The sequence below is a fragment of the Natator depressus genome, chromosome 2, assembly GCF_965152275.1.
Source record: "Natator depressus isolate rNatDep1 chromosome 2, rNatDep2.hap1, whole genome shotgun sequence".
Taxonomy (NCBI): Eukaryota; Metazoa; Chordata; order Testudines; family Cheloniidae; genus Natator; species Natator depressus.
Genome location: NC_134235.1, coordinates 164,333,677 through 164,347,838, shown reverse-complemented (window position 1 = coordinate 164,347,838; position 14,162 = coordinate 164,333,677). Strand labels below are relative to the sequence as shown.

Genomic DNA, 14,162 nt, shown 5'->3' with positions numbered 1-14,162 from the left:
AAAAAAATTCACCTACAATTTTCTACCGGGTGGGGGGTGGAGGGAAGAGAGAGAAAGAAAGCTAGATAGATGCTGGTCACATCATTTAATGCACTGCTGGAAGGTGCTCAGACAATCGTTATGGGTGAGTATAAGAACCTAATTAGAAAAAGAATGTATTATTACCAAATGATCATTACTAAGTTACTGGATAAGATCTTATAGTACAAGGTATGTGTTGTAACTATCTTTATTTTTCACTGAGTTCAGTTTCATGTTTGTACCACTAACTGGAGAATTATCTTAGAAGCTGTCCATTACTTATTTGTATTATGGTAGCACCTAGGGCCCCATCATGCTGGGTGCTATACAGATTAAAAGAAAGTATCTGACCTGAAGAGTCTACAGTCTAAATAAGAAAAATAATAATTTTGCAGAGATATGTTTGCCAATAGGAGGGATCCAACTGAAGGGATCCTTTGTCTATGCCAAAAGAAGGGCCAATCAGAATCCCACTGAGTGTTCACCTCCCCAATCCAAATAAAACCGGAATCTTCTATCTGCCTAATAGCAGTAACGGTTACCTTTGTTCTGAGACTGCACTTTTGTGACCACTTGAAACAGAAGGAGGCTGAGCTGGTATGATAGTTATATAGAGAGGTAACTGCTTGTATGTCACTTGCCTTCATGTTCAGAGAGACTATAAAGTACGAGGGGTGTTTCCAAAATCCTTCCAAGGACTTGCTTCGATGACATATTTGTCCTAATGAATTATTTCATACAAACAAATAGACTTCAGGAGTTCTGTCACCTGCTTCCCAATATGCTCACCCTTTCATAGAGAAAAAAGGGATGAAAATGAGTTAATATAAGCCACACCTGTGCCTATATGGATTGGGAAAATGTAGTAGAGCAAGCCCAATTTACAATTCAGCAGTAACACACCCCAAAGAGATCAGGAATATTGCTAATAACCAGAACAAACGGAAGAAACTGAGATTAGCCCCATTTGCCTGGACCAGGAGAGTTTTGGATGACAGTGCCATCTCATCCACCTCACTTGGGATGGCATAATGAACAAGGTCCACTATGAGGAGAAAAAAATCACTTCTGTTAACACTTTACTGTGTGTAAACAAGGGGAGCCAGCTCACATTTAGTCTCCTTCTTCCAAATCCCATCAATTTGACACACAAAAGACTGCCTAGAATTTTTATTGATTTCAACAAGCCTTACGTTAGATCAGGGACCACAGAGAAATGGACTTCCTAAAGATGGCATGGCACCTTTTAGAGGTACCACCCACGGATTAAAGGACCCCTCAGGCCATCACTAGTAAATATTAAACTGCTGCTGCATGAGGCACACACAAAAAATCAATGGAAAGCCAGGAATTCAGAGAGAGAGAGTTGATCCCCAACTGCGCAGCCGGGGATCCCTGAATCTTATGCATGTATGACACTTAGGAGCATGCTACAGTATTCATGTTTTGGCTCTCAACCATCCAGGTTTGCTCAGCAATTTGAGAAAGGCTTGGAGAACAAAAGATACAAATAGATAAGAGGCACATACACACTCACACAGACTGGCATATAGAAACTGATTTCTCATGTAAACCTACATCCCAAGAGCAGTTAGCCCACTGATGCCAGTAATTGGTAATCCATTATTCAGAGAGTAGTTCAGAAGTAACTCCAGTTCACTTCACATTTTTAACACACACAGCAACGAGGGATTTTTTTTCCCTTCACATTTTCCAATTATGCATAAAAATACAAAGGAAAATAGCATCGGATTCTGCATTCTAGCAACTAAAAGATAATCTTATGATGGAGGGTATCATGACAGATGTTCAACAAGACTAATATTGTAAGCTATAGATGTAAGGTAGGAAGGGGCTGCTTTTCTTACTGAAATACTTTTATTGATTCTTACAACAATGTTGTGCAGAGTCCCAACACTGTAGCAGGGGATTAGCTCATAAATAAAATTATTGGGCCAAATCCTAGAGTCCTCACTCAATTTTTATTAATGCCTTTGGTAACTGACCCAATGCATCACTGATTCAGTCTTTAGCCATTTGACTTTAATGAAATAATAATGAATAACGAAGCAGCACTTCTACAATGCTTTTTACCCAATATGGGTAAATATCATTATCAGAATGTTACAGAGGGTTAAACTGAAGCACAGAAGCAAAAAGTGATTTGCCCAACCTTACACAGCAGGACGGTGGTAGATGATTGTAAGGTGTGGGTGGGTATGAATACTCCCGTTGGTCCTTTAACTGCACTCTCCCCTGATTGATATTAGTACTGTCAGATTCACTTACCAGTTCGTAGTTGATTGGCAGGAAGCAGGGTTTCACCACCTGGAATAAAAAGAATAAAATAAAGAAATAAGATACTTCTCTCTTTGAAGGCTCAATCCCATGAGCTTCTGAGTAGCCTCAAATCCAACTGAATGCAGTGTGAGTTGAAAGTGCTCACCAAATCAGGCCCAGAATAAAGAATCTTATTTATAGGTCAATTTTCACATACAGCCTGACTCGGCCAAAGGCAGGAAACAGAAATTACACTCTCCTTATCTGCAAAGGAAAGAAATCTAGGTTTGGATCTGCCACAGTGTTCAAAACCGGAAAGTCAGCTTGACCTGAATTGGTATGTCAACTCCACTTATACTGAAGTTTAAACACTTCAGATTAAGGATTCTGTGGCCTGTACATGTTACGCAAGACTTGTTCAATAATTTAAGTACCAAAATGGATGGAAAACCAGGAACAGTGTGATCACATCATACTATACTATCAGCCATGGCAAACAATTTTTAGTGGCTTTCTATAGCTATACAAATGCTACTTCTATTACTTATGCCATAAAGCTTCTATTTGGGGGGACACATTATTCCTGATCATCCTCCAACTTTCTGATCTCAGCCAAGGCCCTGGATAAGTGAGAGATGGTATTGTCTGCATCTGATGTGGGGTTGATAGAGATTTGGATTCATCTTATGCTAGCTACTGTTGGAAATAGAATACCGGACTAAATGGCACATGGATCCGATCCAGTCTCCAAATTCCAACGTTCGCTGGCATTTTAGTCCATGCACGTTCACACTCTCTCATTGTGGCTTTCATAGATACTGAATAAAGTGGGGGAGAGGATGGATCCTTGTGGAACATCACAGGGCAGAGCTCTAGAGGCGGATGAGTATTACATTATTTCCTGAATAACAAATTTAGACAGACAGATCTGCTTTTAATTCTGGGTTTATAATTTTACAACGCTATACCCGATTCCTGTGGGAAAGCCTTAGCATAGGCTGCTGTACCCACCTGTCAACTTCAGCACAAGGAAAACAAATAGTTCAGTACCTATGTAAGGTGCATCTGGAGTCAGCATGATACTGATCTGTTTATTCCTGTCCCTGTTAGCAGCAACAAGTAACCAGGATTGATGACTTCTCTTGTTGCTCAAAAAATGAATGATAGGGGTTGCACAGTACATGGCTCATCAGCATTCGACCATAACAGGAGGGGGAAAACAGACCAAGAAGAAGCAAACATGCTTCAAAACAGTGCTACAAACTCCTTCTCTCCCACAAGTCAAGCAGTTAGCATCTTCTGCAGAGCATACCAGTCATGTATGTTTTGCATGCAACTACACACAGCTGGCCCTCATTGTTTGAGCTACCTTGGCAGAGGTGGTCTTTGGGACTAAGAGATTTCACCACAGTTTCATAGAAAGCAAGAACGTATACCAGGCATCGTGAATACATGTAGTTGTCTTCTCTGATTCCCTTTTCCTCGGCTTTTGGGATATTATCCACTGTGGGGAGAGGGCTATACTCTTAGACTTTTACGGGTTCATCTTGTGATGAATCGGCTGAGCAGGTAAAAATTTTTAGCTCATCATTTAGTATCAATATCCACTCCCCACCTTGTGACTCTCCAGGGTGCATGTGCAGGCACATCCCATCAATAGGGAGAGAGTGTGGAAAATCTTGGGAAAAGCCTGACCCAGGAAGCAAACTTGTCCTCTTTCTCTGCGAAAGCTGAGGTCTGAGCAAGACGAGCTGCAGAGGCTGTGTGACAAGCTGAGAACATAGCCGGGGAGCTGGAGGGCTGATGGAAGAGCTGCATCATGAGGTGGGAGCCATGTGGGCTTGTCTGCATGGTGAGCTAATGGCAGAGCAGGGAAGCAGGTTGGAAAGAAGCTGAGGAGCTGCCTGCAGAGTGGGAAGCCTACCAAGGGAGGAAAAGGTGAAGAGCCACATGTGGAGCAGACTGTGCGTAGCAAACATTACATCTGGATACAGGTCTATGCAGGAAGCAGCAAGCGGCAGAGTATAGAGGAGCCTGAAGAGAACTCTCAGGGACACAGAGCCAGCAGCTAGCTCAGTGTCTTAAAAGGACAGAAACCTGAAGAAGGTACTGCAGACAAAGAACCAGAGTCTCTGGGGGAGTGGTCAGTATGTTTATCCAGGTGTTAGACCTAAAAGAAGGTCCTATTATCCTTGTAAATAACAATTATATTCAGGCAGAGACTGCAGGGGACCTGACACCTATCTGGAGCCACACGATATCAGGAGCTGATCAGGAAGTACTGCTGCTGAGGGGAGGCAGATTTGTATAATTTTTTGGTGGCCCCCACACCTGCCTAAGGCTCTGGGAGGGAGTTTGGGTGTGGGAGGGGTGCAGACTCTCAGAGGGAGTTTGGGTGCTGGCTGTGGGCTCTGGGCTGGGACAAGGGGTTGGGATGTGGGAGAGAGTGAGGGGTGCGGCTCTTACCTCGGGCGGCTCCTGAAAGCAAACCACACACTCCTCTGGCAGCAGCTCCTAGGTGGACAAGGGGGTCTCTGTGCGCTGCTACCTGCAGGCACCGCCCCCACAGCTCCCATTGGCTGCAGTTCCCAGCCAATGGGAGCTGCGGAGTCAGCGCTCAGGGCCGGGGCAGCGCTCGGAGACCCCATGCTCCCCCTCCAGGGGCCATAGAGCCGTTCTGGCCGCTTCCAGTAGTGGCACAAAGCGAGGCCGGGCAGGAAGCTGCCTTAGCCCCACTACGCTGTTGGTGGTGGCGGCGGCAGCCGGGGGCCCCTAGGCCCTTTTAAATTTCCTGAGCGTGGCAGGCGGGGCCAGGAGATGCTCTGGGTGAGGTGCGCGGGGGCAGCAGGCGGGGACAGGGGAGAGACCCGGCCCTGAGCATTGGTGGAGCCAGGCCCCCAGGCCCTGAATATTCCTGGAGCACGGGCACCACAAGCCCATATAACTCGCCACCCCTGCTGCTGAAGCAGCAAAGAGACGATGCAGAGGGGCACCCAATGAGACATACAATATATTGATCCTGGCCTGGAAATCTGTGAGTTACTTATTTGCCTTTAATAGACTCTCAGACTTTCAGGCAGAAGGGACCATTCATGATCACCTAGTCTGAACTCCTGCACAATGCAGGTCACAAAACCTTGCTCACCCACTCCTGTAATAGACCCATAATCTCTGGCTGAGTTACTGAAGTCCTCAAATCCTGATTTAAAGACATCAAGTAACAGAGAATCCACCATTTACACTAGTTTAAACCTGCAAGTGACCCATATTCTATGCTGCAGGGAAAGGCAAACCCCCCCAGGGTCTCTGCCAATCTGACCCAGAGGAAAATTCCTATCATATTTGGGGTCGGGAAGTTGAACCCTAAGCTTATGGAAAGACCCAACAGCTAGACACCTGGGAAAGAATTATATGTACTAATTCAGAGCCCTCCCCATCTAGTGTCCCATCACCAGCCATTGGGGATATTTGCTACTAGCTGCCGCAGATCAGCTATATGCCAGTGTAGACAGTCTCATCATATCATCCCCTACGTAAACTTACTATGTACAGTCTTGAGCCAATTAGATTTTTTGCCCCACTGCTCAGAGTGGGGCAAAAGAGCCTTCAGAGGCTGTTCCAGAATTTCACTCCTCTGATTGTTAGAAACCTTTATCTAATTTCAAGCCTAAACTTGTTGATGGCCAGTTTATATCCATTTGTTCTTGTGTCAGCATTGACTCTTACCTTAAATAACTCCTCTCCCTTGCTGGTGTTTATCCCTCTGATGTATTTATAGAGAGCAATCATATCTCCCGTCAGCCTTTGTTTGGTTAGGCTAAACAAGCCAAGCTCTTTGAGTCTCCTCTCATCAAGTAGGTTTTTCATTCCCCAGATCATCCTAGTATCCCTTCTCTGCACCTGTTCCAGTTTGAATTCATCTTTCTCAACATGAGAAACCAGAATTGCACACAGTATTCCAGATGAGGTCTCATCAGTGCCGTGTATAATACTAACACTTCCCTGTCTGTATTGGAAATACCTCTCCAGCTACAAAGGACGCCTCCATGACCACAGAGTGCTCATTAGGGCCCAGATCTCTGAATTGTTGGGCAGCATCAACTCCCAGTGACATCAACAAGAAAGGAAGGTGCTCAGCAATTGTAAGATTGGGCCCTGGGCTCTGATTTTACAGCAGCTGTTGGTAGTCTATAGAAAATAATTTAAAATAAATCCATCTATAATGTTCTCCAGAACTGAAATATGGTTGGGTTATTTGTTCATATTTTTCAGTGACTGGAATGAAAGGCAACTTCCTTTTGCACTAATAGACTGGCCAATCACCCCTCCAAATATACAGTGTAAAATGTGCATTGACATTTTAAAGAGAACAGAGGGTCCAGATCCCTTAGGTGGAACTGAAAATCTCAGCCTTGCTATATAGTTATAGCAAATGGTGTCTCAGGGCACTAATTAGAAAGAGACATGATTTAATGTGGGATACCATGCAGATGGCCTCACCTGGGGAGGTGGAGAATTCATCTAGCTGTTCGTTTTTCCATTAAAACACAAACCAACTCGACTGCCTGGTGGCTAGAGCAGGGAACCAGAAGTTAGGACACTTGAGTTATTTTCCCAGCTTCTCCACTGCCTCACAGCGTGACACTGGGCAGATTGCTTAGCTTGTCTGTTCTTACCTGCCTCTTATGGGTGTTGAGACTTCATATGTTAATATTCGTAAAGCACATTATCATTGTCATCTTTCTCTTTAAAGTAAATTATTTAATCAGATGAAGGGGGGGAGGGAACTGCAGTTCATGTAAAAGGAGTTAGACGCAATAAATTATGAGAAGATGGATCTTTTAAAAATTACCAAAAAAGGTAATTGTTAAAGTGTCTTAGGAGCCAAGGGGGAAAAATGTTTTAAAGGGTTTTCTTTAGCCTGTAAGTTATTGAAAAGCAAACATACCTCGTAAGCATTCTATTTGTGCACAAAAAGTAATCTTGCCTGTCTTGTTGTTCTTTTAACCACAGGGAGTTTGACAGCTTTGGTGTATCAACATTCCATTACTCCTCTGGCATTACCCTGCAAACTACTCATCCCAGACAGAGGTATGCTAGTCAAAATACAAAATAAAAGTGATACGCAACCAGGGATCCACTTCAAAATACCTATATCTGAAGGCAGGTGAACATGTCAGGGTAAAGTTCTGAACAAGAAAGCATAGGAAAGAATGTCAGACAGTTGCCAGGCAGCTTTTGTCCAAGCTGCAGTTCAGAATACACCTTAGGACGGCATTAGCCTTTTTTATGGCTGTATCACATTGGCGGCTCATAGTCATCCTGTGATCAACACATATACCCAGGTCTTTCTCCTCTTCTGTCACTTCCAAGTGATACACTGCCAGCTTGTAGAAAAAATTCTTGTTGTTAGTCCCCAAGTGAATGACCTTGCACTTTGCACTATTAAATTTCATCCCATTTTTCCAGTTTTCAAGGTTGTCCAGATCTTCTTGTATAATATTAAGGTCCATTCTGAGGAGCCCTAACCCTCTATTGGAGTGCCCCCAGAGGCCATGCTAGGAACAGCTGTGTGGCACTTGAAGTGTACCACTTTAGCATCTGAAGCTAGAATATTTACTTTGCCAGCTCTAGTAAAATACCCTTTCACTTAGCCATGCAGCTTAGTACTCTACGGGATCTACCTGTGCAAGCACTGTTAGGGCCTCGCAGCTGAAGCACCTACACCATTTGCGTCTGAGTCGTGATACACCTGGTGCCCTGCTGAGTACCATAAAAGGTCTAGTGTACCACAGCACTGCGCAGCCATATTCATTACAATCTTTTAAAAAGCAAGACTCAATTTATTCAATATTTTAACCAGCAGGAATGAAGAGGTTGTCAAGTCCTATGCACAACACAGGTAGAGCGAAGCAGAGTTGACTACATCAAACAAAACCCACTCAGGTCTCTCAACTCCTGTAAACCTTCCATCCTAGAATATTTTTTTTTCCCTCAATGTGGAAATGGATGGTGTTTGCCTGGATAGCTGAGCCTTTGCTTGGGAAAGATTTAAGTCAGTGGTTCTCAAACTTTCCCATACCAGGAACCCCGCGTTAAAGCTGAAAAAGTCTCAGAACTGCTCCCGCTAGCCATCCCCAACTCTCCCAAGCTAGCCCCAAGAAAATGGATGCTGGTTCTCACCACCTGAAGCCTCTCTGTGACCCCTGAGTTTGACAGTCTGTGGACTAAGTGATATGCATACACCCATTTTTTTGCTGCAGATTTCATCATGGCTGCTGCTGACTTTTGCTAATCACCTGTGTCCAACAGAGCAAGCATATTTAACAGGTGGAAGATGTTAATAAACTCTCATGATTAAGATTCCAGTTGTTTGAAGTGAAGACAGCTTCTGCCTCCCTGGCCTTCTGCCTGACATGCAATTTTACGTAACACCTTCGCTCAAAGCAGCCAGAGCTCTACAAAAGGCAAAGCGCTCAATCCCTGCTTTTACAGCCACAACGGCGCTGGGGTGAAGTGAAGAGTTGGACTGCATGAGTGATAATGGCTGGAAGCCTTTCCCTACAGACTCCAGGAGCTGTCATATTGCTCCAAGTTTGCTGGAGAAAATGAACTCCCTGGGGATCCTGTCTAGGGGATCCAAGCCCAGCCCACCTGTCCCCAAATCAGCCCTCCAGCCACCAAGTGGCACACAAGGAGTGGGACCCCGCCTGTAAGGAACTCATTCCTCTTAAAAGAGCTAACAGAGTCTACCTGCATGTCTGGAGAGCAGGAGACTGTATTATGACTGCCAACTATGTTTCAGCAAAGGTGGGGAAGGGGCTCCCCGTATTGTTTTCCCTCTCATTCCCTTGTGCAGTTGTGCTACCGCAGCCAAAATCTGGTCCAAAGCATGCCCATTTTTTCTAGGCTCCCATGAGCTTGCAATTTTAAAGGGACACTCTCAATAAAAAAATCAGACTTCTATCTACATTGGTGCTTTAGCAACTATAGTAAAGTTTATACTTGAAAAGAAAATAGGGACTTTTTTTTTTGTTTCAGTTTGTCTACTTTGCCCACTTCACAGCACTTTATAAAGAGTCTGTTTCCCTTGCCTTTTATGTGGATCTTTCAAGCAGCAGTAGGGGAGTGAAAAACAGGAATATGTGATTGTAAAAGCACACAAATTTGCAGGGGGACTTTGAAGTAGGTGTCATACCTGAAACTAGTTTTAGCTAACATATTTAAAATGGACCAAATTTACTCAAGTTGGTGGTGTCCCTTTATCTCTATTATTAAATGCAATATTTTTCACACCATTTCAATGCTCAAAATATCAGTCTGAAAAACTTCCTCGGTATCATGATTAATCTTATATTAGTTAGGGAGCCAGTGTGGCCTGGTGAATAGGGTTGGGGACTCACGAGACCTGAATTCAATTTCCAGCTCTGCCACTGGTTTGCCAGGTGACCTCCCTGTACTTCAGTTTCCCCATCTGTAAAATGGGGATAATGGTACTAACCTCCTTTGTAAAATACTTAGAGATCTATGGATGAAAAGTGCTATGTTAAGATTATTGTTATAGTACAGACTGTGTTGTAATTTCATATTTCCAAGTGACAGAGAAATAACTTCATACAGGAGAAAGAATGTATGTGTATTCCCAATGAAATTTTCCATTAAGTGACACATTTACAAAAAGAGTGCTTGCTTTAAAGCTTGTCTATGACTTTACAAAATGATACCTGTCTACAGAAGAACACAGCCTGGTTTTATTCTGTTCACGAGACACAACTCAATGTTTTACACCTATAGTGCTAGAAAGAAAAGTTGCAGGATCACTTTATTCAAATCGAATATTACTGCAGTGCTGGCAACTGCCATATTCAACTACCATATTCAACTGTTTTATACATTACTCACCCCCTATTATATTCTCTAGTGGAAGTGGATGTAAGCCCTAAAAGAATTTTCCTGACCTCTCCGGAAGTTACATCTACTGGTAGCTATAAGGCTGCCTACTAATATACCCCTGCAATTTAGAGTCACTCACTTGTCTACTTCTTCTAGTGTGTTTAATTGTACTAAAAAGTACATTAAATAATCACTTATAAAATATCATATTTCAATATGTACACAATGTTTTTCAATATCTATACATTTACACTAATGATTATGCAACAATACCATAATAATGCTTAGGTCAACTTTTCAAAACTAGGCACCTTCTCGGTGCCTGCAAAATATACGCACATGCACCTAGACATATAACCACCCCCCAACATATGCAAATTGCACATGCAAAAAATTGTGTGTAAACTACATGTTTTTGCATGCAGAATGCATAGTTTGTAGGCACAATTCTCTGCTTGTGCAAGTACACATATATTGTGGACACAAAAGGCCCCAAAATTAAGGAAAAGTTTAACAACTTTAATTTACTGACTTAAATATCATTGACTTCAATGGAATTTAAGCATGTGCTTAAAGTTAAGCACACATTTAAGTGCTTTCCTGAGAAATAATGTCGTCCTGAGCCACAATCTTACTTTTGAGAAGTCTTGCATTGATGCCGACAATATATTTAACAAAGAATTAATTTAACAACAAATTCTGACTCCAGTAATTATTTACATTTTCTGAGAAACCTTGGGTAGTGTTTCTTTATCTCAGTGCCATGCAACAGTGTGCAATCAGTAACCAGCCATCACCTGAGATGACAAATATATTAACTTCAAAAAGCTGATAACATGTTATTTGTTGGCTTTCTAACTGTGCACACACAAAGGAAAAAATACATTACCACTTGCTTTAAAGCTGTACCATAGTGCCCCCTCTGTCATATTACAGCATCACTTGCTTGGACATCCAATGTTTACATTCTACCATTACCTTTTATACAGTGCACCATCCCCCCGTACTCTATTTTGATCTTTTTAAAAATTGTGGCTGAGCCTCCTTCTACAACTAGTCAAGCCTTCTAAGAGAAACAGCCCTCTACAAAGAGTGAGCCAGACAGCTCCAGAGCTAGATTTCAAAGCTTCAACCTCCAATACCATTCAATGCTCTCCTTGAAAAGCTGTACACCTTATTTGTTTAGTTATATTGTAGCATTCACTCTGAACAACAACTAACCCCCAAGTAAATTATAGATATAAGCTATAAAATTTTTACAGTAGATGTGGGATATGACTGCAACATTGTGTATAAAAGTCTATGCACAATATAGACAAAATTTCTTATTCAAATAAAGCACTTTGATCTGCTAAGAGGCAGTATTTTTCAGTACATTATTAATTGTTTTTAAAGGATGGTAGGCAGAGTGAAAGTAATGAAAAATATAGGGCACTGATAATGCTATGTCTAGCAAAGCTTACAGAATTACAGTGATGTAAGAAGAGCCTGCTGACTTTTTGCTAAAATGACAGCAAACAAAGACTAGATTTGGTGAGAGTTAATGGAATTGTTTAAAAACCTTTATTTATTTATCTATTAACCGCTCCAGATACACATTAACTTTCTTTGCTTGGAGTTTATTATTGACTCACATTCCTTGAAAAAAGCACTTTGATAAAATGACCAAAAGGCTGTTTGATTTCACTTCAGTGTCTGAAAATAATGGTATCGTCTGCTAAAATACTGCTGTTTGTCATTTACATTTTCAAAACCAGGATATTTTGTGGTACCATTTTTAGGATCTCTAAATAAGCATAAAAAAACAAAAGTACACCTTGTAATAAATGTGTACTACCACCAACTTCTAACTCAAAGACATCCATATTTCTCAGAATGGAGGGTTTTTTTCAGTAGCTTAGTGTTCTAAATGAGTTTACCAGGAAACACTGAACAAGTGCTATAAGGTTCCCCCCCCCTTTTTGCGAATACAGACTAACACGGCTGCTACTCTGAAACAATGGATAAAAGATACTATCAGAGCTATTCTACACACATTCAATTTTTCCCTTCAAATACTTCACACTTAACACTCATTCTACTGGACTGTTTATTCCTGGTACACACAGCAAATGCTAGTCAGTACAGCAATGCTGAACAATTTCTAGTTTATTATATATATATATTAGGGCTGCCAATCAATTAAAAAAATCAATCACGATTAATCACGGGATTAAAAAAATTAATCACACTTAATCGCACTGTTAAGCAATAGAATACCATTTATTTAAATATTTTTGATGCTTTCTACATTTTCAAATATATTGATTTCAATTACAAGACAATACATAATGTACAGTGCTCGCTTTGTATTTATTTTTATTACAAATATTCGCACTGTAAAAAGCAAAAGAAATAGTATTTTTCAATTCACCTAATACAAGTACTGTAGTGCAATCTCTTTATCTTTAAAGTTGAACTTACAAATGTAGAATTGTGTACAAAAAATAACTGCATTCAAAAATAAAACAATGTAAAACTTTAGAGCCTCAGTCCTACTTCAGCCAATTGCTCAAACAAGTTTGGTTACAATTTGCAGAAGGTAATGCTGCCTGCTTCTTATTTACAATGTTACCTGAAAGTGAGAACAGGGGTTCACATGGCACTGTTGTAGCCGGGGTTGCAAGATATTTACGTGCCAGATGAGGTAAAAATTCATATGTCCCTTCATGCTTCAACCACCATTCCAGTGGACATGCGTCCACGCTGATGATGGGTTCTGCTCAATAATGATCCAAAGCAGAGCGGACCGATGCATGTTCATTTTCATCGTCTGAGTCAGATGCCACCAGCAGAATGTTGATTTTGTTTTTTGGTGGTTTGGGTTCTGTAGTTTTCGCATCAGAGTGTTGCTCTGTTAAGACTTCTGAAAGCATGCTCCACACCTCATTCCGCTCAGAGTTTGGATGGTGCTTCAGATTCTTAAACCTTGGATCGACTGCTGTAGCTATTTTTAGAAATCTCACATAGTACCTTCTTTACATTTTGTCAAATCTGGTGTGGAAATGTTCTTAAAATGAATATGTGCAAGGTCATCTTCCGAGACTGCCTATAACATGAAATATATGGCAGAATGCAGGTAAAACAGAACAGGAGACATACAGTTCTCCCCCAAGGAGGTCAGTCACAAATTTAATTAATGCATCATGTTTTTAATGAGCGTCATCAGCATGAAAGCATGTCTGGCTGAAACTTGAAGGGGAATATAAATGTTTAGCATGTCTGGCACATAAATACCTTGCAACACCGACTACAAAAGTGCCATGCAAACGCCTGTTCTCACTTTGAGGTGACATTGTAAATAAGAAGCAGGCAGCATTATCTCCTGTAAATGTAAACAAACCTGTTTGTCTTAGCAATTGGCTGAACAAGAAGTAGGACTTAGTGGACTTGTAGGATCGAAAGTTTAATGTTGTTTTGTTTTTGAGTGCAGTTATGTAACAAAAAAAATCTACATTTGTTAGTTAAACTTTCACGATAAAGAGATTGCACTATGGTACTTATATGAGGTGAACTGAAAAATACTATTTCTTTTGTTCATAATTTTTACAGTGCAAATATTTGTAATAAAAATAATAATATAAAGTGATCACTGTGCACTTTGTATTCTGTGTTGTAATAAAAATCAATATATTTGAAAATGTAGAAAAACATTCAAAACATTTAATAAATTTCAGTTGGTATTCTATTGTTTAACAGTATGATTAATCACAATTCATTTTTAAAATCACAATTAATTTTTTTGAGTTCATCGCATAAGTTAACTGCGATTAATTGACACACACACCTGTATAAACCCAAACATTTTGACTGATGAAATAAAGAAATATTGAGACATTTCAGAAGTCCCCAAAGGAATTACTTGGAGATCACATGCAAAAAAAGCCTGTCTCAGTACCATCTGGACCTATGGTCACTTTGGCTATTTG

The 14,162-nt window shown here is 41.1% G+C and overlaps 1 protein-coding gene across 3 annotated transcripts in view; it reads right to left on the bottom strand.

Annotated features, from left to right (window-relative positions):
- The window catches only part of TNS3 (tensin 3), a 251,931-nt gene that overhangs the window by 189,998 nt on the left and 47,771 nt on the right, over positions 1 to 14,162 (bottom strand). For all 3 annotated transcript variants that reach the window (XM_074945256.1, XM_074945258.1, XM_074945257.1), the window contains exon 3: positions 2,311 to 2,349. The gene's annotated coding sequence lies outside the window, so the exon portion shown is untranslated. The remainder of the gene's footprint in view (positions 1 to 2,310; positions 2,350 to 14,162) is intronic.